Raw genomic sequence first — 12,619 nt, 5'->3', positions numbered from 1 at the left:
AAATCTTGTATCAGTGATAGAGGCAGTTCTTGTATCAGTGATAGAGGCAGTAAGTAAAATGGACGAGGAGATGAAAAGTAATTGGATAAAGCCTTTGCTGAGGAACAAGAAAACTAGGCTGAATTCCTAATGGATTATTAGGGCAAATCAAAGAAAATGGGACAGGGAACATCCTAGTGGCTTCAGGGCTATGGTATCATCAATTTCTAGCTGTGGGACCCCTACAAGCACTGTAAGGTTGTTTAATGATGTAACCTTTAGATAAATTCGTTAAAGAAACACCTAGTTTGGGGCGCCTGGGTGGCTCAGTCGGTTGGGCGGCCAACTTTGGCTCAGGTCATGATCTCGCGGTCTGTGAGTTCAAGCCCCGCGTCGGGCTCTGTGCTGACAGCTCAGAGCCGGGAGCCTGTTTGGGATTCTGTGTCTCCCTCTCTCTGACCCTCCCCCGTTCATGCTCTGTCTCTCTCTGTCTCAAAAATAAATAAACGTTAAAAAAAAATTAAAAGAAACACCTAGTTTTTTTTTAACTTGAAAAAAAAAATTTATGTTTATTTTTGAGAGAGAGACAGAGACAGAGCTCCAGAGGCAGAGGGGCAGAGAGAGGAGACACTGAATCAAAGCAGGCTCCAGGTTCTGAGCTGTCAGCACAGAGCCTGACGTGGGGCTCGAACTCACGAACCGTGAGATCATGACCTGAGCCTAAGTCAGTCGCTTAACCAACTGAGCCACCCAGGCGCCCCCAAAAATTTTTTTTAATGTTGATTTATTTTTGAGAGACAGAGAGACAGCAAGCTGGGGGCAGAGACAGAGGAAGACACAGAATCTGAAGTAGGTTCTAGGCTCTAAGCTATCAGCACAGAGCCCAACGTGAGGCTCAAACTCATGAGTGGTGAGATCATGACCTGAGCCAAGTCAGAAGTTTAATGGATTGAGCCACCCAAGCACCCCATACCTAGTATATATTTTAAGTGGTAGCTGTTGTTGTTATTATTAATATAAAGATCATTATTTTTATTAGAAAAATAAATATTTTAGACATTTTTTACCAGAGATCCTTTCTCCCAACCTCTTTGATTCTTTTAACTAAAAAATAACTGCAAAGAGTTTGGGAGTTATCACTATTTTCTGTGTCCTTGGACCAGGTAATATAAGGCACATTCTTCCAGGGCTGCTTCGTGGTGCTAGCACTGGATAGACTACTTCCAGTGGGGTTGGAAAGAGATGGGAGACTGTTTCTAGTTTGTGGTTGTGTGGATATATTTGATATTATTGCCCCTTTGCTCCATGGTGGGGGATGCAGATACACTTGCATGGTGGGGAAGATAATGTCTTTAAAAGTTAGACTCTAGGGGCACCTGGGGATGTCACTTGGTTAAGTGTCTGACTCTTGATTTTGGCTCAGGTCATGATCTCAAGGTTTGTGAGTTGGAGCCCCATATCAGGCTCTGTGCTGATAGTGCTGAGCCTGCTTGGGATCCTCTTTTTCCCTCTTCTGCCCCTACCAGCTCACACATGGGCATGCTCACTGTATCACTCAGATAAATAAACTTTTTTAAAAAGGTAAGACTCAGAAGAGCAAGGCTGGAATAAGCTTGGTCCCTTCAAAAATCAAGGAGCTTTAGAAAATCTGTGTCACACCTCACCTTCTAGACTTAGTAGTCCAATGGTTACCTTGGCTTTACTCTATATGGTGGCTGTGTTGGAGTAAATAGTTTCAATGGAGTTATAATAAAGTTATTAAGTCAGTGATATACTTTATCTTTTCTGAATCTGATTATGAGTTGATGTGCATACATATTTTATCACAAAATATATAGCATTTTAAAGTGTTTTGAGCTCTACTAATAATTACAGCTTATATTTATTGACTACATACTATGTGCCTACTATGTCAAGTGCTTTTATGAATTGTTTTATTTATTACTTCACCAAAACCTGTGAATGGAATACTTTGATTATCTCCATTTGACAATGAGAAAGCTAAGATGAAGCTTGCTGAAGTTTGCACAGTCAGAAAAGAGCAGAGTTGGCTATGGAAAACAGTGTAGATCTTTCTCAAAAATTAAAAATAGAATTACCATATGGTCTGGTAATTCCACTACTGGGTATTTACCCAAAGAATATGAAAACACTAACTTGAAAAGATACATGGACCCCTATGTATACTGCAGCTTTATTTACAATAGCCAAAATATGGAAGTAACCCAAGTGTCCATCGACAGATGAGTGGATAAAAACATGTAGTGTGTGTGTGTGTGTGTGTGTGTGTACACGCACGCACACATACACACCTTGGAATATTACTCGGTAATAAAAAAGAATTAAATCTTGCCATTTGTAACAGCATGGTTGAATCTAGAGGGTAAAATGCTAAATGAAAAAAGTCAGAGAAAGACAAATACCATATGATTCTACTCATGTGTCAAATTTAACAAACAAAACAAATGAAAAAATAAAAGAGACCAATAAAACAGAGTATTAATTATAGAGAGCAACTGGTGGTTATCAGAGAAGAGGCAAGTAGGGGAATAGGAGAGATAGGTGAAGGGGATTAAGAGTACATTTTAAGTGATGAGCACTGCGTGTTGTATGGAATTGTTGACTCACTTTATTGCACACCTGAACCTAATATAGCACTATATTTTAACTTTACTGGAATTAAACAAACAAAATAATGGAGTTGCATTATAGCCCAAGAAGTTACATTCTGGCCCCATGATCTTAACCAAACTTAAAAACATCAACTAACCTTAAACATACCAATAGCCACCATTTGAATTATTTAAGAACAGTGAAACTTTCTTAAAATTCCTTAAAGGTACTTGAGGAACTTTAAAATATGCCTTCAATGTTAATATTAAAAGTTTGTCTTTTGAAAATAAAATCAATTTATTTTCACATACATTTCATGGTATAAAATTAATAAGTAGCATATGCGTGAGCCCCATCTCTCTCTGAAAGTTGGAGTTAAGTGCCACTTTTTAGACTTGGCCAAACAGACAATTCATTTACTGTTCTAGGAATTCCCATTCAGTAATGTCTTGTCCTCTCCTTTCTTTTCCTTCTCTCCTTTTTCTTTCCTTTTCCTCTTCCCTTCCCTTTTTTTTTTTTTTTTTTTTGATTCCTTTCTTCCGTTGTGCTTATAATCTCTTTTAGCCCTGTAACTCTGTGTTAACATGCTGTCGGTACATTTCATTTTCATAGTAATGGCTCCTCTTACGATTCATGGGCATGTTATTTGTAGTGGAAATCTCTGCTGATATCTTAAAAAAGGCACTGAATTGAATTGCAATGATTTGCAAGCATTTTGCAGTTGTCACCAAAGCCCTCTTTGTCTTTTGAAATCAAAATTTGTGCAGGGCTTAGAGGTTAAAAATGTAACAGAAGAGAAAGGTGACAAAATCTATTGTTGAATAGAAATTCAACTTGTGTGTTGCCAAATTAGAGCCTCTCAAGTTATTGTGAACACTGCTTGCCTATTTTAACTTGGTTGACCAGCACCCTTCTGCTGTGTGACACCTGTTTGTGAACATGCCCTCTCCCTTCCACCTCCATTATTCTCACTATTTCATTTTGCATGCAACGTAAGAGAATCTGGCTTATCCAGGAGAGTCAAACATTAGTGCTATACATGAGACCAATTGCTTTAACCCCTTTAGTGTAAAGATGAGGAAATTGAAACTAGAAGACAGACTTGTGAATCATAATACAGCTACTTAGAGGTTAAGCCATGCCTCAAATTCTCCTCTTCCAAATTCTATCCCAGCTATTTTCCTATATTATCCCTACAAATCAAACCAATGAAACTATTATTAGTCGCTAGTTTAATGCCAATGGTTATTAATAACAAAGGCTCTGATCCTGTATATTCATCTAAGGGGCCAAATAACACATATACGCCTCAATGGGAGTGAGGTGTGATCCGTGTGCCACATGCTGTGTTCAACACCTCTCTGAGTCAACTCAAGCATAACTGGGGAGCTATCACGATCCCTTCACCTTCAGAAATGAAGAAATGAAGGCTTATCAGGTGAAGTAACTTCTTGACATTCACAAGTGATGGAGTTTAATTTTAACCCCCATCTTACCAATGCCAACACCTGTGCAGTGCTGCCCCCTAAAGAGTTTTCAATACATTTCTCCCCACTCCCAAACTGCAACAGATGTAAACTTGTACTTGCACCCACAATAGTCTCTCCACCCTCTCATCTGATGTCAGTCCTTTTGATTTCTGTGTGTGTTTTTGTTTTTTGTTGTTGTCATTGTTGTTGTTGTTTTGTCAGAGTGGAGAACTAGGATATAGAGTGGGTGCAGTAATTTGTAGTTCCTCTGTTTTTGCTGGCCACTGTAGCCAGCTGATCTGGACCGTCCCTACTTGGGAGAGCTGGTTGGAGTGTAGGCCAAGTTCAGGCAGCTACAGACCTTTGATTAAGAGCATGAAAAGGCATCTCTGTTCCCCAGCTTTTTTTTTTTTTTCTGCTTTTGTTCTTGCCCACAGGAGTGATACAGATGGAGAATGAAGAGGTTCAGTAGCCTGGCTGTGAAGAAAGTTGAGGAAAGCTCCTTTATTACCTGAGGAATATAAATCATATCAGAAGTTTGCAAAGGGGAATTTGGACAGAACCGTAGAGACTTCTAAGGCTCCTTGTATTCTTTCTAATCAGTGATTACAAAGCATAGTCCAGCAAATTAAAATGCTAGTATACCTAAACTTCCTGTGTTATAAAAGCATGTATAACAGAACAGAAACAAGAAAAATAAAAGCAGGTGAGCTTGCAACCTGTTTCCCTTTGACAATTAAGGAAAAAAAAAACTAAACTAAACATTATGAACATGAGTATACTTTATTCAGTATCCAACATTTTCAGGCAGAAACAATTTCTAATTTTACACTTTCACCCAATCATTCCACAAGTATATTGTAGCTACATTAATTCAGTAAGTGAGAGATGTTTTCAGCTCACTTAGAATTTAAAAATAAAATGAACAGACACATTAACAGGTAAATTATAATTAAGGGGAATACATGCTATAATAAAGGTAGCCACAAAGTGATTTGGGAATGTAAAGAAGGAGGTAATTTTTGGTGGAGATTTTGATCAAGATTTTTCAGAGCAGTTGACATGCAGGGTGAATCTTATAGAATGAATAGTCATCATCCAGTTGTGAATGGGGGGGTACAAAAACTTCAAGGCAGAGGAAGCTCATTGTGTAAAGAATTGATGTCACAAAATAATGTGGCCACTGAGGTGACGTAGGTTGTTCACAATGGTGAGGTGATGTCAGAAAGTGGCAATGAGGAAGGAGACTAAGTTAACCTTGGGAATATAAAAGGTTCACACCAAAATACGACCAATTTATTTTTCTTTTAAGTTTATTTATTTATTTAGAGAGAGAGAGAGAAAGAGTGCAAGCAGGAGAGGGGCATAAAGAGAGAGGGAGATAGAATCCCAAGCAGGTTTCCCACTGTCAGTGCAAAGTTTGATGAAGGGCTCAGACTCACAAACCGTGAGATCATGACTTGAGCCCAAATCAAGAGTTGGATGCTGAACCCAACTGAACCACCCAGGCACCCCCAAATATGACCAATTTGAATGTCAATCTCAATACGTGTCAGGATGTTTTATCATAAATCAAATCATAAATCTTATCATAACATAAGATTAATCTTCTGTTTACCTTTATAAATAATAAAGACTTTGCAAATAATGTTCAACAAGATGAGATGAAATTGAAATGCTATTCCAAAATTATCTTGGATCTGGATAGATATTTTTAATAAAATGTTAATGCAAAAATAACATTTTGTGCTTTCCCAGTAGGTTATCATATCAGTTGATAGTTAGAAACACTTTAGGTTGTTACAAAGGTTAATCATTTGTATTTAGTATTGTATCTGTAATATATATGCTTGCAGTGGTTATTCCATGAGCTACAAGAGAGAATTACAAAGTTCCTTGTTTGCTTTTCTTTTTTCCCTCCTATAGGGCTAAGTTTTTTTGTTTGTTTGCTTGCTTGTTTTCTTTACTTTTTTTCCCCTGCAGAACTAAGTTTGCTTTCAGTTAGCAATGGAACGTGTCAGTGACTTAAAACAACACATGTTTAAGGGCGTCTGGGTGGCTCAGTCGGTTAAGCATCTGACTCTTGATTTTGGCTCAGGTCATGAGCTCATGGTTCGTGAGTTCAAGCCCCACATCAGGCTCTGCACTGACAGTGCAGAGCCTCTTGGGATTCCCTCTCCCTCTCCCTCGCCCTCTCCCTGTCTCTCTCCCTCTTCATGCCTCTCCCCCACTTGCACACTCTCTGTCACTCTCTCAAAATAAATAAACATAAAAACAAACCCACAAGTTTATTTCTAAATCACACTGTGTCCATTGTGGGTTGACTAGGGACTTTGCTTCTCATGGTCCTCACTCATATAGCTGATAAAGACTTGAACATCTGGAACACTGCATTTGCAGAGGCAAAAAAAAAAAAAAAATGGAGAATCATGCTTGATTTCTTACTAAAGATGCTCACTGAAATTAACAAATGTCAGTCATGATGACATTTCACTGGTTGAAATATATCAGGTGTTTTTTCCTATTTGTAAGAGAGGTTTAGGAAGTACAATTTTACCATATACCTTGAAGGAAGAGAACCCACCTCCCCCCCAGAAAAGAAGGAAGAAAACCCCACTTACATAGAGACCACTCTAAGTTGCCTATATAATATTAGTTACCTTAAATGGTCATAACAAAATGCCATAGATTGGGTAGCTTAAACAGCAGAAACTTGTTTATTTTCTTGGACTTTGGAGGCCAGAAGCTAAGATAAGCATTCCAGCAGAGTTGGGTTCTGCTTCAGAGCTTTTGTTTCCACCTTTCTGATAGCTACCTTCTCGCTGTGTACTTACATAGCAGAGAGAGACCACTGGTGTCTCATCTTATTCTAAGGGTACCAGTTCTATTGCATCAGGACCATACCTTTATGACCTCATGTTAACTTAGCCATCCCTTTCAATGCCCTGTGTCTAATAATGTCGAAATAATGTAGTGCATGTTGGTGGATTGGTGCTACAATGGCATAAGCCATATTAATTATATTGGCAAATTATTAAACTTATGTGCTCTAAAAATTGTTAGTAAATACTGTCAAGATTTATAACCTAAAATATTCCTGAATAGGCTTTTTTAAGAAAAAAAGATTATTTCAACAAGGTTCTAAAAAAGGCAAGTAAGAAGGATGTAGAAATGGGAACCTGCTCATCTGTCACTCCTCATCTTTCCTCTGTTCCCTCTCTGTTTGCAAAATGGAGGCAGTTCTGCTGACACACTACAGATTCTTATCCAGTATGAGGCCATCCCTGAAGATATTGTCAGTGAGCTTCCTGGGTCTCTGCTATTCTTGTTTGGGTCTAACTTTAGATAAGTGATAGGTGTGTGCCATTTCTTCTTGAACAGGTCATGGCAAGCTCCTCCTTGAGTTGTTCTAATTTAATTGCATGGTTTGGTTTTTTTTTTTTTTTTCCTTCCATTTTTATGTTTTAAAATTAGAAATAGGATTTTATTTCATTTTAGCTCAGTATCTATTAGTCAAACAATTAGTCTGTTGGTTTGTCCTAAGAGTAAATTATCTTTCCTTTCTTGCTCCTGCTGAAGTATTTTTTTCCCCTCAAAATGTCACGATATCACTAGATTTATTTATTTGATATTTTTAAACTGAACCATGTACCTCTTTCAGCAAAGAATAAATTTAACTGCTTTTTTTTGTTGTTTCTTGAATTTTCTGTGAACATTTCAGTCATCTGGTTACTACTACCCTGTTAAATGATTCATATGAAGATAGTACATGAACTTTTATGAAGTATTTCACATTTCAGATGATTGAAGGAACATTCTGTCCTAAATTTCATGAAGGAGTAATCATGTAATTGTTTAAGATAACCTATAGATCTCTTATTCTTAACCAAAGAGTGGCACCTGTGATTGGGGGCTAAGTTACAGTTGAGACATTATTTGGCTAATTTACCTGTGGTTTAAAAAAAGAAAGAATGAAAGAAACAAAGTAAAATTTATGTTTAACCAAATAGTATCTCCACTTCATCTCCCTAAATACTGATAATTTTCCACTTTTCTATCACTTTTATTTGTCTCTCTTTTTTTTTTTTTTTTTTTCTGGATAGAATGACATAGTAGAACACATTTGGAGCAAAATGTTTAAATAAACTTTTCTATTTTAAAATGATTTAAGCTTTTAAAATGTTTATTTTATAGAATTATTGCAAAGATAGTACAGAGAGTTCCTGTATACCCCATACTTAATTTTTCCTATTATTAAAATCTTGCAGTAGTATGGCACATTGTTACAATTAACGGACCAATACTGATACATTACTTTTAACTAAAGTTCATACTTAATTCAGATTTTCTCCATTCTCCCCTAATGTCCTTTTTCTGGTCCAGGATCCTATGCAAAATACCGCATCATATTTAGTAGTCCTATCTTCTTTAGCTTCTTTTGGTTGTGACAGTTTCCAGACTTTCCTTATGTTTGATGACCTTGACAGTTCTAAGGAGTTTTGGTCAGGTATTTTATAGAACAGCCCTGGTTGAGATTTGTCCGATATTTTTCTCCTCATTAGAGTGTGGTAATGTATTTTAGTAGGAGGGATATAGAGGTAAAAGTGCCTTTCTCATCATCTCATATCAAAAGCACATTCTTTATTTTTTTTTCATGTTTATTTATTTTTGAGAGAGAGAAAGAGAGAGCACGAGCAGGGGAGGAGCAGAGAGAGAGGGAGACACAGAATCTAAAGCAGGCTCTGAGCTGTCAGCACTGAAGCGGGCCTTGAACCCATGGACCGTGAGATCATGGGCTGAGCCAAAGTCAGACACTCAACAGACTGAGCCACCAAGGTGCCCCAAATGCATATTCTTTCAACATGACTTATCACTGTTAATATTAACCCTGATCATTATTTGACCGAGTTAGTGTTTTTAAAAGTACTTCACTATAAAATTATTGTTTTTGTCTTCCTTTCTATAATGTACATTTTAAAAGAAGGGTACTACACACGAATTTCTTTTGAAGTGTTTCAAAGAAAGTACCTTACACTTAGGGAGTGAGAAGTTCTATTCCACTTCATTGAGTGCAGAGTGTCCACATAAATGACTTGGAATCCTTCTGTTTTGAGAGAGTTGTTTCTCTTTATATTTATTTATTTATTTATTCATTTTTCATTTATGTCAATACAGACTCCTGGGTACTTACTTTATACTTTAGGTTATAAGTCAGTACTACTTGATTTACTTTGTTGACCATAGTGTTCCAGTTTGGCCCCTGAGAGTTCTTAGTTGGCTCTTGAGTCCCTGGGACATACACCCACCATTGTGGGTTTTTATTTTGTTTTCAGCATTTTCTCACTTTCTGATATTACAGGATACTCCAGGCTTTTGTGTACTTTCTGCTCCAGCCTTGGAGTCAGCCATTTCTGCAAAGGGAATTGTTAGTTTTGTTTGTTTGAGAACAGTATTAGAAAGGAAAATCTAGATATGATTTGAAGTCCTCCATTCTGTGTTTTAATTTAGCTACAGTATTGGTTGGCCATTGAGAACTTGATGTTTCTTCCACACAATAAGGAAATGCCATACTTTGTTTCATTCTCATTTATTAACTATATGAATTTTATATGTTGCTTCCAGATGTTTGGCTTTACCTACTAGGACCTCTAGAATTGGAGTTGTTTAACTATGACAAATCTGTGCTTCTGTTGTAGTTCAGGAGAAGGAATCCTTCTTTTTCAGTTTACTTGGGTGTAAGGAAAATAGAAATCAAAATAGGATTGATAACTAAATGCATTTGTTGAATTAGAAAATGAATTAATAAAGGAATTTGTTCCTTAATAAGATCATTATTAATTAAATTGTCTGAGATAATTGTATTTTGGTTTCATTTTTCTTAAACTTTGTGTCACAGTGATCTGCCTTTTGGCAGATCTTTGTAAGAAATGTCATATTGCAGAGTGCATGGGATGGCAGTATCACTGAGGCAAATATTTATTGTAATAATTACGTTCATCATAAAATATATTAATTTTAGGCCTGAAAGGAATCTTAAAAACTATTATTTAAGTTCATCATCTTAATATTGAGTAAAGTGACTTATCTGACCTTATTTATTTATGTAGCTGCAAAACTAGAACCAGAATTCAACTACTTCAAGAATATATGTGTATGTATATATGTATATATGTGTATGTATATATGTATATATGTGTATGTATATATACACACACACACACACACACACACACGCACCATACATGTATGTATATATACAACTGCAGAGAGAAGAAACTTTGATTTAGTAAAGCATTTTGGTGGCTGAGGGCATGGCCATCCAAATTACATTTGCTATTTAAAAAAAAATAATGTTTTATTATTTATTTTTGAGACAGAGAGACAGAGAGACAGAGCATGAGCAGGGAATGGGCAGAGAGAGAGAGAGACACAGAATCTGAAGGAGGTTCCAGGCTCTGAGCTGTCAGCACAGAGCCCGACACGGGGCTCGAACTCATGGACCGTGAGATCGTGACCTGACCCCAAGTCGGTCGCTCAACTGACTGAGCCAACCAGGCGCCCCACATTTGCTATTTTTAATCTAAGACTCACTGGGTAGAATCAAGAAATTTTGAAAAGAAATTCGTCTCTGCTTGGAACTCAAATGTACAAAGGGAAATTATTTATTATTGATTGATTATTCCTTTATTTAGAGGAAAATAAAATCCACAGCTTTGGATGAATCACCAAGAATATATCCATTCAAGTGATACTAAAAATGAAAATAGAGGTTTCCCAAAGAAAGTCATTAATATGATTGTGTTGCCTTAATCTTCCTGGCAATTGCCCAGGAACTTTGGCTCTCATAACTCAGTGTCTCATTCCTTCCTCTTCCCTCTTGCTGATTTTCGGCATTGGTGACAAGGAAAAACATCCTGGAAGGTTGGGCACAGCAGAAACTTGGAGGGGATTAAGATGTCATGTCTGCTTTCTAATTTCTTGGAGTAATAATCCTCAATCCTGAGCTAGAAGAAAGAAAAGGAACATTGCAGCCTTTATATCAGGGTGCGAGGTAGGTAAACAATGCCCATTTTGAACTAAAATCAGCCTGTCACACGTCTCCTTTGTCCTCCTGGTGTCCCAGGCCATGAGACAGAAGGGCTAGAAATCTGCCTCCTTTGATGGTAAAAAGAGAATTTCAGCTATCTTAAGCATTTTCTTGCTACATTACTGATGAGTATTTTACAGAGGACACAGAAACTTGATTCCTAAGAGATGTTTCTCTTAGCTTTAGAGTCAGTTGTTCAAAAGCAGGCATCACTAAGGGTTCCATGAGTTGAGTAAAGAGTCTGCTTGCAGGGTAGCACGTGTTGATATCACTACTAGGTGAGAAACCAATGTTCACAGACCCTCCCTCCCTTCCAGCTTTGGTGGCTGCACATATCAGTTAGCCCATGACCAAGTGCTGGGAGCACATAGCTTTCATTGTTAGGGGACAAAAGTGTAGTCACAATGTCAAAAAGCTCACCTTCAATCATTTATTATTTATGTATTCATTATGTTGAGTTGGGAGACCAGGAACAATTGCAGATAACAGAAAATTGGAATTAAAATGAGAAAATTTATTTGCATTTTGTCTCAACTGAAGTTTTTTTAATCATTATTTGCTGAAGATTTGAAACTGCTTCTTTAGTAGGAGAATGAAGACTTGAAGAGAGATATTAATACAGACATTGCCTTTGGTAGAAATAAGGTTTTTCAGTGGCCTCTCATTTTTTTTAATATTACTTTAAAAAATTGATATAAGCTATGGTACTGGAAAGGAACTAATATTCTTGATTTCTTTAGAAACTGTATTTGGACACACCAAAAGAAGATGAATCATAGAATGTCATCATAGGAGAGAATGTTATTTGACAATCCACTGACTCTGTTGAGTTTTGTTTTGTTTGTTTTTGTTTTTGTTTTTTGTTTTTGGAAAACGAATTTTTTCTTCTGAGTATAGTCTAATTAGCTCTGATCATTTAATTCAGCTGAACAAAACACAGTAAATAAAACACAACAAACAATCAGAAAAAGGATAGCATAACGTAAGTTTTATCAAATATCTGGTTCTAAGGTAAATTCTTCCAAAATAATACAATAGTAAATGTGGCCCAAGGGAATGTTTTATGAAATTTTGCCGGACGTGGAACAGAAACATCTGTCCTAGTTATCAAGGGACTTCTATTCAAGTCTGCCCTTCCTCCCCTCCTCCACTCCTCCCTTCCTTCCACTTAGATTTATGTGTAGAAAATCTGTCTGTATAGCCAGCACTGTTGTAGGTACTGAGAACACCAAAGTCATTTACACAAAATACTCCCTTCATGGAACTTAAATTCTAGTAATCAGCTCCCATGCATACAATACTGTAGGATTGTAGTGGGTTGAAACACTGAACACTCCCTGAAAGAATCCACCCCAATACTCACCATGCATTTCCTAATGTCCTCCACTCTTTTTGAGAAGAGAAGAAAGATTATCTCATCCCATACTCCAGTAGCAGACAAAGAAATCCTCCCATCCACCTTTTAAACTTT

The 12,619-nt window shown here is 37.0% G+C and overlaps 1 protein-coding gene and 1 long non-coding RNA gene across 5 annotated transcripts in view; one reads left to right on the top strand and one right to left on the bottom strand.

Annotated features, from left to right (window-relative positions):
* LOC122240400 overlaps window positions 1-6,887 on the bottom strand; it is a 47,260-nt gene extending 40,373 nt beyond the window's left edge. For 2 of the 3 annotated variants that reach the window (XR_006220089.1, XR_006220092.1), the window contains exons 1-2: window positions 6,722-6,887; window positions 4,423-4,572 (exon numbers count right to left, since the gene is read on the bottom strand). This is a non-coding gene — a long non-coding RNA (uncharacterized LOC122240400). The remainder of the gene's footprint in view (window positions 1-4,422; window positions 4,573-6,721) is intronic. The other variant, XR_006220091.1, reaches the window with a different exon arrangement.
* Window positions 1-12,619, top strand: part of TENM2 (teneurin transmembrane protein 2) — a 941,161-nt gene that overhangs the window by 38,856 nt on the left and 889,686 nt on the right. The window lies entirely within an intron of this gene.

This window comes from Panthera tigris, chromosome A1 (assembly GCF_018350195.1).
Source record: "Panthera tigris isolate Pti1 chromosome A1, P.tigris_Pti1_mat1.1, whole genome shotgun sequence".
NCBI classification, from domain to species: Eukaryota; Metazoa; Chordata; class Mammalia; order Carnivora; family Felidae; genus Panthera; species Panthera tigris.
This window is presented reverse-complemented; position numbering and strand designations above follow the sequence as displayed.